Here is a 16,596-nt window from a genome sequence, read left to right as displayed (position 1 = left end):
GAGACAAAATACTGTTAATCTGACTATCTTCAGGTTTTACAGCTTACATATACACACGCAGTTCCTGTCCCTCCATTTAGAAAGGCAGAGGCATCACAGTGTGATTATTTTACATGTAGTTGTTTTTTCCCTGTGTAATAATATTCAACATTGCTATCAATACATTTTTCAAAAAATGCCTCTCTGTGCAAAATGGGTTCAAAAACATAAACAGCTGTGGGATCCTGTTAGTCCGTGATTTGAACGGGGAACAAATTGTGGCAGGATCAGCCTGATGTTATTTGTATCCCACTGTAACTTTACTGTATAAAGAGCTAACATCTCCAAAATGTCAGGAGTAGTTAGTCATTACAACAAGTGTTTGTGAACTAAAAATCAAGAATGTGGGATACTGTTTGTCCGTGATTTGAAGAGCCCAGCGCGTGCTCCGGACGAAGGGAAAAGCAATTACGCAGGGGAGACCTACCTTGGCATTTGTGCAGGTAAAGCCAAAGGGAAGATATGCTTCACCATATTTTCTAGTCTTTGGCTTAGAATGAAGTTGGTTTGGAAACATATTCAGCTATGCTTCCTCTCCTGCTTTGCGTTTCTGTGTGCTCCCCGTGCTAGCAGTGTCCAAGTATTTTTTTGGGTTTTTTTCCCTTTCATTGGTCCCCCTTTAAAAGCTGGCTTTCTGTAACTTGAAGAACAGAGGAGTAAGGACAGAGTGGTGGTGTGGGGATTGGTGTGCGAAGAAAGAATAGGAAACCTCCCTTTGTCTTTGTTTTTTTTTGTTGTTGTTTGTTTGTTTGTTTGTTTTTGAATTACTTATTTATGTATTTATTTTTCAGTTCTGCTATCAAAGTTTAAAATGAAATAAAAATTGTTGATGACAAAAAAATGTAATTTTTTTCATATCTTTTCTTTTACTTTAAATATATAAACTTATACATATATAAAATATATAAACTTAAGCTGTAGCTGTGGCTCATGTTTCTGGAGTTTTCAATTCAGAATCTTCACTCTCAGGCTGTAGTGCAGTGAGTGACACCTACTGACAGGTACTAAGTGTGGTTGCTGTCAGCTTTGGTAGCGTACTATACCTTTGTGCAGAAAAGAGTCACACTGACACATTCAGACAGTTTAAGAAGCGCTTGGAGAAAAATGATTTAAACAAAAATACCTAACTGTGTGCAGTTTTTTAAAGGATAAATAGTCTACATACATGTCTGAAAGTGATTATTATGAAAGTACTCATTTTATCTGTAGCCACAGTCATGCTTCTAATTATCAGGTGCCCTCTGTATTGCTGTTACACTGCTTAGGTCAAATTGAAACATTTTCAGATAATATAGACTAATATCAGTGAAAGTGATAAACTTTTCTGTACTTAATCATCAGTCAGTGAAGGACTGAAAGCCAGAGAAAAAGACTTTTATAGTTTCATTTTCTTTATGAGTTGAAACATGGCGCCACCTTGTGGATAACAATCATTTCTGAAGCTCTGAAGACTTTAAAATGTGAAATATTTTCAGAACAAATTAAAGTGCAGGTTTTTCCTCTGGTTGTTTCTACTGCAGTGGTTGTAGGTCTTGTAGTTTTGATCAGTCAGTGTTATTATCTGACTGACATTTTCCTTCTTCTAGCTGTACTGACTGACCTTTGACCTCATGTGTTGATGACTCTTCGCCTCTGTCTCCTCTCACAGGGAGAAGATGATCTGCAGGATCCTGCTGCTCATCATCCTCACCTCATGTGTCTCTGGTTAGTTTACAGCTTCACTTTATGAACTCCAAATAAAGCTCAACAACAGATTTGTTCCAGGCAGGCAGAGGAGAACCACAACATCACACTGGAGTGGACGTTCACCACCAAACCTGACAGATCTCCAAAACTCTCAACATCCTCTGTTTATCAGTGATAAATCCAGGCTCAGGACTGATGACTCGGGTCTTTACCTGTGTGAGGTGAACACTGATTATGGCTTCAGTGTTGGAAGATGTCAACTCAATGTCACTGGTAAGATGATTATAATTGCTATTTTTATCTTTATTTAAATAAACAAGAAGTGAATGACAGGTGTTAAGAACTGTATTATCTTGTACATGGCAATAAACATCATGAGTTAAAGTCCACATGGTCCTGGGACTGACAGCAGCAGTTCTGTTTGTCTGCTGTCATTATTTTTGTTTTACAAAGAAAAAACATCTCTTACTGTTACGTCTGTTTTATTGCCAGAAAATAAATTATATACAAGGTAATGAAGCCACATATAGGGGAAGTTATATACATATGTGGATAGTAGGGGTGCAACGATATTCGTATCGATATTGAACCGTTCGATACAGTGCTTTCGGTTCGGTACGCATATGTATCGAACAATACAACATTTGTAATTTATTTTATCAATTTTCCTTCTGACGATGCTGTCTGTGTTGAGCGCTCAGTGAATCTGTGTTCGACTACTCCGCCTAGGCTGCACTGTCGAGCGCAGATCCACTGAGCGCTCAACACAGACAGCATAGTCAGAAGGAAGAGCGCAGGGCAAGCTAGCGAGACAGAAGTTAAGCTCTCCTTTTAACATGGACCTTTGAATTTGAATTTGAATTGAACCTCCCCCACTCTCATTCAGATCTGGCGTTTGGAATTATTTTGGTTTTCATGTGACGTATGACCCTGAAGGTAAGCGAGTCATGGACTAAAGTAAAACAGTATGTTGGATGTGCCATGCAATGCTCAATTACATTGGTGTGAACTAGTGTGTTAGCGCAGTTAGCTCGTTAACGTGTTGGCCGTCTAGCCCCATGCACGGAGCGATCGGCGGTAGCTCGTTAACGGAGATTTGCCGTGTTGTGGCGCTAAGGTCATTTCAAGGAGATTAACCTGAAAGCACTAGTGGGAACACAACGAATATGACTGCACATTTACGCCGACATCATCCTAGTGCAAAGACAAGTGGAAGCAGACAAAAAACAACAAGCATGCTACTAACTTTAGCCGAGTCATTTAGACAGCTGTTAGCACATGATTCTCCTTATGCTGCTGAGAATACAGCCCAGAAGAAGCGGATAGTATAGCTTTTATTTTGGAAAGAGCCATTTCTCTGTAATAAACTCTCTTTTCCAAAGATGAGTGATTCCTCAATCAGATACAGGGCTTGCAATATCGCTAGCCCGACGTCCCGGAGCTAGCGATTTTTTTCAGTCGGGCTACCAAAATTCTATCTCTTCCCTGCCCGTCGGGCTATTGTAGGAAAAATATATGTCAATGCTTTTGCATTCTTTCAGAAATGTAGCTGGGTAATTATGTCATTGGCATCGGTGAGCCACTGTCAATATGTGACATATTGAAGTCGCGTTTGAATTTGCGCTTGTTTTTTGCTTTCACTTTGCAATCACGTGAACTGTGTATAGAGAGCGACAGCACTGATCTGTGAGTGATGATAATTTGTGCACCAATTCCTCTGACATCGTCTTATTAATCGTTAGCTTACTATGCAAACATGACAAGTGAAATCTCCCGCAGCAAGCTTAAACATGTGAGAGGTTGATCGCGCAGAGAATCGCTGAAATTATGTGAGTGCGTGTGTAAAAGCATTTCAGTTCTGCTGAGCCAAATAAGACAGGTCAGGGTGAAGAAGTGACAGCCAAAGAAAAGCTTACCACAAAACTGAGAAGTTATGACAAATCAGACTATAAGGCAAAAAGAAAGTGCAGCTTTATGGTTTCATGGACAAAATAATTTCTGTGGCTGCAATATGATGAGCTAAATAACCAGGGCTGCACATAAGTGGTCCGCAGGTGTGCATTCGCTGTCAAAATAAAAAACACGCACAAGGGTTAGGGTTAAATTTAAAAACTGTACTTTTGAGTTAAAATATATATTTATAATTTTAATAAATGACAAATTAAAAATGCTTGAACATTTTTTTGTATCGAAAAAATATCGAACCGTGACACCAAAGTATCGAACCGAACCGTGAATTTTGTGTATCGTTGCACCCCTAGTGGATAGATACAGTGTTGACAATGACTGCTGACAGTGTTATAACTACTTGCACTTTCAATTCAGTTTCCACCCGCATGTAAGCTACAAGATCTACAAAACACTGCTTTTGCTTATTATTACTTTCTTTTGGTCGTGTGAAGAGAACCTGCAAAGTAAGAATTTCATTGCTCTGCGTAACCATTTGTGTTTTGCGGTGTACATGACAATAAACTTCTTGAATCTTGAACACTTTATTAATCCGAGGTGGGAAATAGTTCTGTTTTAGATGATCGGTTGAATTATGAAAGCTAAAAAATGTAAACATTGGAAATATAAACAAAGTAAGTAAAAATAAGTCAAATAAAGTGAAATCATAAATTAAATATTTCAAAGTTAAAATAACACCATGGGGAGCGTAAGACTCATCATGAAGATCGATCACTCCACAGAGCTGGGAAACAAGCTCTGAGGACTGTGGTTCACGCCATCAGGAAGTTTTCTTCTGATTGGTCAGCAATCAAGGTGAGTGTGTGACAGTTCATGTAATCAAAGTTGGGGTAACAGTCAGGTCTCTCTCCTGACACATAAGATTTGTGCGGATGAAAGCTTTACCCTTGAAATACACAAAATCTTTACAAAGGATGTAAACATATTACAGTGATTATCACACCAAACATTAAATTAAACAAACCCCAAAATCACAGTTTTGTTTTCCAATCCAATGAAAGAAATAAACGATGGTAATTATGAGAAAACAAACAAGTGTACAGTGTAAATTGCTCGTTTTGGAAAAATTGTGTAACAGAGGGCTGAATATGGATGTTTACTTATTGTCTCCAGTGTGTTTACTGGTTCTATGACCTGCAACTCTGGCACTCTCCCCAACTTCACACCACATGATTTATATCATTATGTTATCAACAAGGCCTCAAGTTATCCTGGATAGGATCTGAAGGCCTACAAAAGCTTGGATGCTTCTCAGTATTTTGTGCCATGATGAGAAACACGCTGCACCCACGGTCTCTGTCACTGCTCAGGTATTTATGTGATGAGAGAAGAAACTGGCAGAATGAAAGTTGGAACGAGTCTTCTGCTCCTCGCTTTTTCCCCTTATAGACTGTAGACTTGTAGTCAAGACCGCCTAAACCAAGACCAAGACAATACCAAGACCAAGACAAAGTCGAGATGACACAGAGACAAAAAAGTCTTTAAACTGCAGCCAGATGCTGCTTTGTTTATGGGTTTCAGGCATATTTATGTGTTCTTGCTTTCACACAGCCCTCCTCACTGCTGTCTACTGTTTCACTCACTTACTGAGAGGACAGACGCATGCTCCACTTGACTGTTGCGTCTCTCACCCTCTCTGTTTTTCACACAATGATATTATCCTATATCCTCGCATGTGATTGGCCACAATATGGAGGGATTGGAGCATAGCTGAGCCACCGTGTGAGAGCTGAGCAGTGAAAGGAAATTAAGTGAGGAGCCGGCTCTCGCTCAATGGGAGTCGACTCTTCTGATTCACTACAAAGCTCTCTCTAAGCACGGCTCTTACGGTGTGTTCACACCGAACGCGATAGACGCGACCAGAGAGTCAGGTTTACATGTAAAGTCAATGGAAAAGTGCGATGACGCACGATTGCAGGTCCCGCGAAAATTCAGAAGCGTTTGACGTGACGCGAAAACGCGTCAAACACGTGTCAAAGTAGCGCATCGGGCGCGTTTGGCGCACGTATTTTTATCCGCGCATCAAATGGGAAGAGTCGACTCCCATTGAGCGTCAGTTTTTTTTGTTGCATTTTGTGCACACGCGCGTATCGCGTCTACCGCTCGAGTTGGAAAAATCTGAACTCCTGCATCATTTCGCGCCGCGACAACCAATCAGGAGCCTGGTGACGTGGCTCTGACCTAGGTCAAAGGGGCAGGTCCAGCCAAAGCCCTTCCTACTTCATTCAATATGGAGGAAAGGCTAATCAAGCCGCAGCAAACCACCCGGAGCTGTACGACACCAGCTTCTTTCTGTACTGAGACAGGAATAAAAAGGACCAAGCTTGGAGGAACATAAGAGATCGGGCAACCTGGTAAGTTCATTCATTTCTCTTTTGAAATTTTTGACTGACCCGGGGAAGCCGCACAAAAGCTAGCAATCCCGCCCACTGCCCCGCTATTTTCCCACTGATGTACAAATACTGTAGCAGTCCCTCGGACCAAGGAAGAAATAGAGAGAGCCTCGACGGGTGCAGTAATTTTTACTTTGAGATTCATTCAGAATCTAACAGTGCTGAGGTGCACCAATGCACCGTGAAAACTAAACAGAAACACAAAATACATTTTCTTAGACGCTTATTACAAATATGAACTCAAATAATGCAGAAAATACAACAAAATATCAGTTAAGCAAACAAATACAACTTAAAACATGTACCTCGCTCCGCATTCCAAGGGCTGCAAATTGTTAATTTTGCTAGAGTCCGGTATCACGCTGCTTCACGCTTCATTGAGAGCTGCCTACTGGGACATGTGCGCCACAAAAACCGGTCTGAGCTGGAAGTGCAGCTTGCCGCTAACTAAACAACAGAGCCCTCTACTGGACACTACGCGTAGCTGTTCAGGCTTAGATCAATAAACAAAACTGGACATTTACACTCCCACCAAATCGTGTATAACAAACAACATTCTTTACATGATTTCCAGCTTTAACATATGGACATTACTACAAGAACGAACACAATTTCAAATACATCATCAATAAACTTTCGCAAAATACGCCTGATGTGAAAGTATTGATTGAAACATCAATTAGTTATTTTCTAATAGAACTACAAGCTTTTGAACAGGTCGCTCAACTACGTGAGGTTTGTGTGCTGTTCTCTGCTTCTTTATTAAGCCTCGATCGCCAACTTGAAGCTTGACTCTGCGGACCAAACCGTCATCTTCTTCTGGTGCTTCAACCACTCGAGCCAGTTGCCACTGATTTCTGGGAAGCATGTCTTCTTTGATAATGACTATGTCATTGACTTTAAGATTTCGACGTGGTACGTGCCATTTCTGTCTCGTAGATATGTTCAGAAGGTACTCTCTTTTCCATCTACTCCAAAACTGCTCAGTGAGATACTGGACTCTGCGCCAACGTCTCGTTCCTTTGGAAGTTCAGACATGCGTTGTTCTTCTGGTGAACGTCTTAGTTTTCGACATTGAACACATTTACTTATTAGTTTTGCAACTTCCTTGCTCCCACCAATCACCCAAAATCCGTTCGATCTGATTTCCATGAGAGTTTGGCTTCTACCTTGATGACAAATCTGTGCATGAAAATGAGCAATGATCAACTTTGTAATGTGATGGTCTTTCGGGAGGATGATGGGGTGCTTAAGTCCCTGACAGAGTGTTGACTTCTTCAGTCTTCCTCCAACACGGAGAAGTCCTTGATCTAGTACTGGATCTACTCTAAACAGGGGACTTGAACTCGGAAGGTTATCTCCCACCTTCAACACTTCCATCTCTTGAGAAAAGGCCTGCTGCTGAAGGAGCTTTATTACTGTGTCAGCAGCTGTTTTCCGTTCATCTACTGTTACAAAGTTTCCATACTGGGCTTTGCTGGATCTCAATCTTTTTATCCTTGCAACCACTTTAAGGAGCATTGACCAGCTTGAAAACCTTGACAAACGGCTGAGGATATTGTCTTGTTCATTTGTTTGAGTTGTGAGAGCTTTGACTGCTTTGACTTCTGGATCCCCTACTAACAACACAGCTGAGGGGCTGGGTGCATATGAAATGTCATGTTCCCACAGAAACTTTGGACCAGACAACCAACATGTTGACATGATTTCTGATGCACTGAGCCCTCTAGAGGCGTAATCTGCAGGATTCTGAGCTGTGTCAATGTAGTGCCACTGTTTGGGATCTGTAGTTTGCCTAATTAACTGAACACGGTTGGCAACGAAGACGTGGAACCGTCGTGCCTCGTTGTTAATATAAGCTAAGACTACTTGGGAGTCAGTCCAAAAGAACCCTTCATTAATGCACATCTGAAGCTCTGCTTTTAGCATGCTGCTCATTCTGGCTGATGTGACTGCGGCTGAGAGTTCTAATCGTGGGATACTTGTCACCTTGGTAGGTGCGACTCTTGCCTTAGCCATAACAAGACTACAGTGGACCTTCTCGTTGCTGAGGTACCTAATATAGGAGCATGCACCATATCCTAAATCACTAGCATCACAAAAGTGGTGCAGTTCCACCTTTACAATGTCTGTTAGTTCTGGTGGGTGGTAACATCTAGGCACTGCAACCGATTTTAGTCTTTCCAACCCATCTTTCCAGTCCTCCCACCGTGAACGTAAGTTGTCAGGAAGGGGGTCATCCCATTCAATGCCTCTGCGACACAGTTCCTGTAGGATACCTTTGCCTCTTAAGGTGAAGGGAGCTACGAACCCTAGTGGGTCGTACAGGGATGAGATCACTGACAGTATGCTCCGGCGAGTAGGAGGTTGGTCCTTAGTGTTTATTTTGAAACTGAAAGTGTCATTTTTGATTGACCACTGGATGCCGAGCACATGGCCTTCAGCTGTTGTGTCAGGTTTGAGATTGAGCGGTTCTGTGGTGTCTGCTCTGTCTGAGGGTTCCAGCTGGGAAAGCGCATCACTTTGGTTTGAGTTGAACTTGTGCAGATGTAGACCGCCAAGTCTACAAAGTGCTTGTGTTTCGGTGATGAGTTCTTGTGCCTCTTTAACTGATGGGACACTAGTTAGACCATCGTCTACATAAAAGTTCAGGCCGAAATTAGCACATCCAGGGGATGAACTGGCACCGAATAGATGTACAGCCATTCTGTACTCTCTGGGTTCTTTGTCTAATTGTCCATCCTGCCACCACAGAAATCTCAGATAGTTGCACATGTCTGGACAAACAGAGAACTGGTGGAACATTCTCTCGATATCACAGATTATGGCTACATTTTCCTTTCTGAAACGACAGAGTACCCCCACCAATGAGTTGATCATATCTGGACCTGTGAGAAGAGTGTCGTTTAATGAGACACCGAGAAATTTTGCTGAACAGTCAAAGACGACTCTTAGCTTGGCTAGTTTTTTCGGGTGATATACCCCATGGTGTGGGATGTACCATGCAGTCTTGCCTTCAGACAAAGGGGGGGCTAATTCTGCATCACCACTGCTGATAATGTCTCTCATAAAGGAACAGTAATGTTCATGATACTGTTTATCAGCCTTTAGCTTTTTCTTCAGGTGTTGCAGTCGGACTGTGGCTAGCTTCTTATTGTTGGGAAGCGCTGGTGGATCATTGCCCTTGAAGGGAAGCGGCATCTCATAGTGCCCATCTGGTCTTTGTTTTATTGTATCACTGAGGATTTGTATGAAGCGAACATCATCCTGTGATACATACTTATCCTCATAGTTTCTCTCATTAAAGTCAGTCTCTAGGACTTTGAGTACATCTGTGGCTGATGGTATGGGCATTTCTTTGACTGTGATCCTGTGCACGTAACTCTGGTTACCTTCTCTGTCTAGGTGAGGATTACCAGAACCAATAATACTCCATCCTAGTAGGGTTCTTTGTGCGAAAGGTTCGTTTATTTTGCCTGTGACGATCTCTAGGGGGGCTAGTGCTGATGGGCAGTCATAACCAATCAATAGACCTACTTCACAGTTCTGTAATGGCTGTAACTTGTTAGCTAAGCCTTCAAGGTGTGGCCACTGAAGTGCCGTTTCCTTGGTAGGGATATGAGACTTGTCAACTGGGATAAAGTCACGAGAGTAGGCTTGTTCTATTTGGACACGAGTCTCAGCATCAAACCCACGCACCTGTAAGTTGTTGGCAAGTTTACTTGCAACGACTGTGTCGACGGAAGTCATGGTGCTAAGCTTTAACTGCACTGGTTGGGCGTCTACATTTAGTTCTAAGGCCAAATACTCTAAAATAAAGGATGAGTCACTCTGGGTATCAAGCAGGGCATATGTAAGTATTTCTTTCTCAGGCTCAGATGCAACTGACACAAATACTGGTACTATGCTGGATGTGGAAGATGGTTTCCTTGTTAGTACATGAGTCATAACATTATGCACTTCCTTGTTTGCACCTTCATCTGGGGATTTAGAATCCTCAGTTTTCCTTTCTTTAGGTTCATTCACTCTTTCTGTGTGTAGACAGGTGGGGTGACGCCGACCACACTTACTACAGGAGTGACGTCCTCTGCATTCTTTGGTTACATGACCCCTTCTCAAACACCCGAAGCAGAGACGATTTTCTTGAATGAAAACTTTCTTGTCATCACTAGTTTTCGCTGCAAAAGCAGGACACTTAGCTATGCCGTGCGATTCTTCTTTGCAAAACAAACATGGGGGTTTAGGTCTAGAAGTAGATACTGGGATTGGTGGAGACTTTGGTTGGATGGTAGTACTGAGTGCCTTCGCTCTTTTAACGTGCCGCTCTTCTGATGCCCTTTCGTTTATTAGGAATGGTGAGGCAACAGGATTGCAAACTACTTTAGCTTCATTTTGTATGAACTTTGTAAAGCGAGCGAAGTTGGGGTAGTCTTGGCTTTTGTCTAGCTCCTCCACCACAATGCGGCTCCATCTCTGCACTATCCACTCAGGCAGTTTTCTTAGAAGCTTGTGATTTTCCTCACAATCATTAAGGATCTCTAGGCCTTTGACTTGAGGGATAGCCTCTGCACAGCTTTGGAGAAAATCTGCAAACTCCCTCAGTGCTTTAGGATCATTGGCAGCTATTTTAGGCCATTTTGTGAGTTTAGCCCTAAAGGCTCTTTGAATAACAAATGGGCTGCCATACCTTTCCTCTAAAACGCTCCAAATGCCTGCGTATGCCTGCTCACTGTTGCGGAAGAAATATCCCTCTACTGCCTTTCGTGCTTCACCTGCAAGATAGCTCTTTAGATACAACATTTTCTCACACACAGGTAAAGGTTTGTCACCAATTAGTGCCATAAAGGATACCTTCCAATCCATAAACTTTAGGGGGTCGCCACTAAAGATGGTGGGCTCGGGTACAGGAAGCCTGTTTAGGGTAAGAGAGCTGGCAAGGGCTTGAACTAAGCTAAGTTCTTCACGTTCTGGAGTAGTATTGTGAGGTCTAAATGTTGGTGCTCGTGGATTTAAAGAGAGCCGTGGTGCGCTGTTGGGGAGATTTGCGGAATTTTCTAAGTTGTAGCAGGACACTTGATCATGGCTTTCAATGTCATTTTGAGCGCTAAGGGCTCTTACTCGTGCAGCTGCTACTTTCACTTCACTGTCTGCCTTTAACTGTTGAAGTTTAGTCTTTTCCTCCTTCAACTTTGCCTTTGATTCCACTTCCTTTATTTTCCACTCATTTTCCATTTGGCTGATCTTGGTTTCCTGTGCCAATATTTCTTGTGTGGCCTTTGCTTGTTCCACTTTGGCTGCAAGTTCAGCTTCTGCTTCCACCTCACGACTGCCAGTAGAATCTGCCTTTGAGCGTGCAACTGAACCCTCTGGGAACGACGTTTCAGTTTTTGTATCACCAAACACAGAACCATAGTCCCTTTTGTTTAACATCACTCGTACTCTTTCCTTTTCAAGGCGATCGTTAAAGAGCTGATCGATATTTTCCTGTCGTTTAGCAACAACTTCACAAATGTCAGTTGTAAGCACTGCACAAGCATCCATTCGCTTAACAATGTCTGGCGTCATGGATTGGCTGCGGCGAATGGGTTCATAATGCTGTTGTACTACAACGTGCTTGTCTCTCATGTCATGACTGGCATTGTTTAGCTCTTCAGGTGAGCAGAAAGTTTTCAGCTTTGTTCTGATTTCTTTAGCTGCCTTCTTCCAAGTGTCATAAGCTTTGTTAAATGCCTTCTCATTTTTCTTTGCCTCATATTCCTGCATTTCTTTACCCTTTTCGGTTAAATGCCTTTCACGATTGCTGGATCTTACTCCTTGTTGCTCTGAGTCGTCGGCTTCTTCAGCAGGGTTCAACATTTTGTTACTGCAATGTGTATGTTGCTCTATGCGATAACATCTGGACTTAAACTTACGTGAGTGTTACTTTTGGAAACAATGCTCACATCAGACGTTTACATCACATAAATAAACGGATTAGCACCCACATATTAGACAAAATGTAACTGTAAATACCGCTGATATACCATAACGTTGCTTTCAAGAAGAATAAACCCATACAATTTAAAGATTGTAATTACTCAGTGCAATGCAGTATACCTTTAAGGCTGTAACAACAAAAATATTTAAGGCAAGTAACTCTGAATTAGTGTGCAGACATTTTAACTTTGTTATCAGCAAAGTCCTTAATGGGCATAATACCTGCACCTTCGTAAAGTAACCATCAGAGTTCAAAGGGGAGGTAGGCGACGAAGCAAAGATGATCTTGACTGGTGTAGAAATATCTCACAGCTGACACACGGACCCACCTCGTGGCACGGACTGCACTCATCTGGCATGGGAGCTAGCAAGTAGCCTTCACTCAGCGATCGAGTTTTCACTGTAGCAGTCCCTCGGACCAAGGAAGAAATAGAGAGAGCCTCGACGGGTGCAGTAATTTTTACTTTGAGATTCATTCAGAATCTAACAGTGCTGAGGTGCACCAATGCACCGTGAAAACTAAACAGAAACACAAAATACATTTTCTTAGACGCTTATTACAAATATGAACTCAAATAATGCAGAAAATACAACAAAATATCAGTTAAGCAAACAAATACAACTTAAAACATGTACCTCGCTCCGCATTCCAAGGGCTGCAAATTGTTAATTTTGCTAGAGTCCGGTATCACGCTGCTTCACGCTTCATTGAGAGCTGCCTACTGGGACATGTGCGCCACAAAAACCGGTCTGAGCTGGAAGTGCAGCTTGCCGCTAACTAAACAACAGAGCCCTCTACTGGACACTACGCGTAGCTGTTCAGGCTTAGCTCAATAAACAAAACTGGACATTTACAAATACCTTTCTGCTCTTATGCATGTTGTCATATAGAAATATATGTTATTGTTTATTAATAAACAGCACACCGTGGTCCTGCTGTTCATCCGTCACTGCCTCGCTTTTTCGCTGATTTTTTTTTATTGCACAGTACAACTTTCAACAATGTGCCTTGCATTCTGCAGCCTGATTGACAAATCTCCTCCGTGTCGTGTCTCCTGCGCTTGCCAAATTTGTCATGTTTGGTTTTGATAACCATCACGTCCAATAGAAAATACAGCACAAAAACACCCATAACTATGACCCTCATTCAGACCCTCAATAATACTTTTACGTTTTGAAATCTACAAAGGTTTGCACTTTGAGAATCAATTTGTGAGAACTGTGACTACTGTTCATGTGTTTGGGGAAAAAAGTGTATAAAGTGCGTGGCGAGGGGCTAGTTATTCTGAGAACCCCTGCAATAAATGAGGGACCACTGTATATACTTTCTCTATGACTATTGTTTTCAACCTGTTAACATTTAATATTGTCTTGATAGAACCAACTGATTCTGCAGCAGAGCATCCCCTGTTGCATCTCCTGGCTCCCCAGTCCCTGGTCCCTGAGCTCCTGCTGCTGCAACCACAGGTATGTAATTGTAGCAACAGCTGTCAGCAAGCACTGATAGCTTTTTACTCTGAATCAAATCAAATCAAATCAAATCACTTTTATTGTCACAGCACATGTGCAGGTACACTGGTACAGTACATGCGAGTGAAATTCTTGTGTGCGAGCTTCACAAGCAACAGAGGTGTGCAAAAAAATACAATAACATAAAACAAGCAAAATATAAGAATGGCTAAATCTGAGAGTAATAAATATATGTACAATATAAGAGTGTATGCATTACTAGATGTGTATACTAAATATGTTTTTCTATGTGTGTGTGTGTGTGTGTGTGTGTGTGTGTTTGTTTGTGTGTGTGTGTATATACATATTTTACAAATTAAATAGAGTAAACAATAAAATAAAATATATAAAATATACAGAGTTGAACATGTGCAAAATAAGTGGCATTTATATACAGTGTGGAGTGCATAATGTTAAAGTTCCAGTAGTGAAGCTGAGGTGTCTATGACGTGTTCAGCAGTCTGATGGCCTGGTGGAAAAAGCTGTCTCTCAGTCTGCTGGTTCGGGACCGGATGCTGCAGAACCTCCTTCCTGATGGAAGTAGTCTGAAGAGTTTATGGCTGGGGTGACTGGAGTCCTTGATGATCCTCCCCACTTTCCTCATGCACCGCTTCCTGTAGATGTCTTGGAGGGAGGGAAGCTCACCTCCAATTATCCGTTCAGAGCACCGCACTACTCTCAGGAGAGCTTTGCGGTTGTAAGCGGTGCTGTTGCCATACCAGGTGGTGATGCATCCAGTGAGGATGCTCTCAATGGCACAGCAATAGAAGGTCCTGAGGATGCGGGGGCTCATGCCAAATCTTTTCAGTCTCCTGAGAAAGAAGAGGCGCTGCTGCGCCTTCTTCACTGTTTTGTTTGTGTGTACTGACCAGATCCTCAGCCAGCTGCTCACTCTCTCCACAGCAGCGCCGTTGATGGTGATGGGGGTGTGTACTTCTCTGCACCTCCGGAAGTCCACTATCAACTCCTTTGTCTTTGCAACGTTGAGGGTGAGATGGTTGTCTTGACACCAGTCGGTCAGGGCACTGACCTCCTCCCCGTAGGCCGTCTCCCACCACTGTAGTGTCGTCCGCAAACTTCACAATGATGTTGGAGTTGTTAGTGGCCGTGCAGTCGTAGGTGTAGAGTGAGTACAGGAGAGGGCTCAGTACACACCCCTGTGGAGCGCCAGTGTTCAGTGTGATGGGGGATGAGGTGATGCTGCCCAGTCTGACCACTTGGCGTCTGTCAGACAGGAAGCTAAGGATCCAGCTGCAGAGGGAGCTGCTCAGTCCTAGATCCTGCAGTTTCCTGTCCAGCTTCGAGGGAACGATGTTATTGAATGCTGAGCTGTAATCTACAAACAGCATTCTCACATACGTGTCTCTCTTCTCCAGGTGTGACAGGGCAGTAGTGTCAGGGCTATGGCATCATCAGTGGACCTGTTGTGGTGGTATGCGAATTGTAGAGTCCAGTGAGTCGGGTAGTGAAGAGCAAACAAAGTCCCTGACCAGCTTCTCAAAGCATTTGCTCACGATGGATTGTTGGATTCCCTTGTGATTACCTTTACTAAATATCTACAACCAATCTGTTTATATCCTGTTTTTTTTTTTCAATGTTGAAAATGAAAATCTAGTAGCAGCCTTCTCATTTCTTTGTGTTGTTTTGTGTTGTATTTTACAGGCCCACAGAGAAGGACAGCTCCGAGGGACAGGTCCCAGGACGGTCCATCAGCAGTGGAGCTGGCCATCCTGGAGTCCCTGAAGAGGCCATGCCAGTCTCCAACGGAACATTTCCTCCTCAGCCTTGTTCCTGCTCTTGAGAGCAATGCCGACTCACACGAGACAATTTGTAAAATTTCAAATTTATAAATTAGTTTTTGAAAACAGCACAGCTGTGTTAAATTTGGAAACATTGGACCCCAGCAATCAGTAGTTTTCTGATGAGGCAGCAGGCTCTCCAGGGCAGAAACAATGTTCTTATTCTTCTCCTCCTTCCCCTTGAGGCTCTTCCACTTTAAGCTGGGTCCTTTTTATTCCTGTCTCTCTGTAAGTAGTTATATTTTATATATTTATGTTTAATGTTTTTCTGTTTGAGAATTTTAATATTATTTGAAATAAATTTTTGTAATGACTTATGCTTCAGTTCTACTACACAGCAAATATTGGCACACAGCTTGACACATGTAGAATTAATTTCATGTTATACTAATGAAAAAATATACTACTATATAGGAACATAGTGAAGATCAATTATTTAAGAGAATAAAGAGAGGTTAGTTTATTTTGGAGTAGACCTCCATTTATTAAGAAAATTTTTAAAAGGCAGGGTTGTGGGGAAGTCAGTGGGTCTTCAAACAGGCTATTCTTTTGGCTGCCAAGACACTGCTCCCTCTGCCGAGAAGTGGGCCATGAACTTCTTCTTGACCAGGACAGCCTCTCTGGAGGAGTTGTTGGCTGCTACACGACCCAGAACTTTTTTGAAAAATTAACCTGTGATAAGACAGCATATCAAGACAGAATTGTTATTATAATATAACTAAAGATTAACTGTGCACAATTTTATCTAGCTCTCAGTTTTAAAAAAGGCTGGTGACCCCTGTTATAGAGTCTGACAGCTGCAGAGATTATATACAAATATTCAACTGGTTCTGTACCAGAATTAAACCAGGTCTAAAGAAAAAAAAGGAGTGAGTATCACTACAAAGATTAACCCAGAGTAGTCCTCATACCAGTTTGATATCAGCAAACACCGAGAGCATACACTGATATGACACCACAGCCATGCTATCAATGCAAACACTGATAACAGCATAAATCGAATTAAATCGGGACTTGATGAGAGCTTTTGAGTATCACTAGAAATATTATAAACAGTCGTCTCCGTACCACAGTTTGCTATCAGTAAACACCAACGGCATTCGCTGATAGAATACTACATCCATGTCAGCAGTGTATAAACGGATAGTTTAGCATATATTAGCACAGGTATCAATAAAGGACTACCGTATTAAATACTTTTACTAACCTCAGGCAGATGGACAGGC

This window comes from Rhamphochromis longiceps, linkage group LG3 (genome assembly GCF_057381845.1).
Source record: "Rhamphochromis longiceps isolate RC_006_pf linkage group LG3, R_longiceps_female_GT1.1, whole genome shotgun sequence".
Classification (NCBI taxonomy): Eukaryota; Metazoa; Chordata; class Actinopteri; order Cichliformes; family Cichlidae; genus Rhamphochromis; species Rhamphochromis longiceps.
This window is presented reverse-complemented; position numbering follows the sequence as displayed.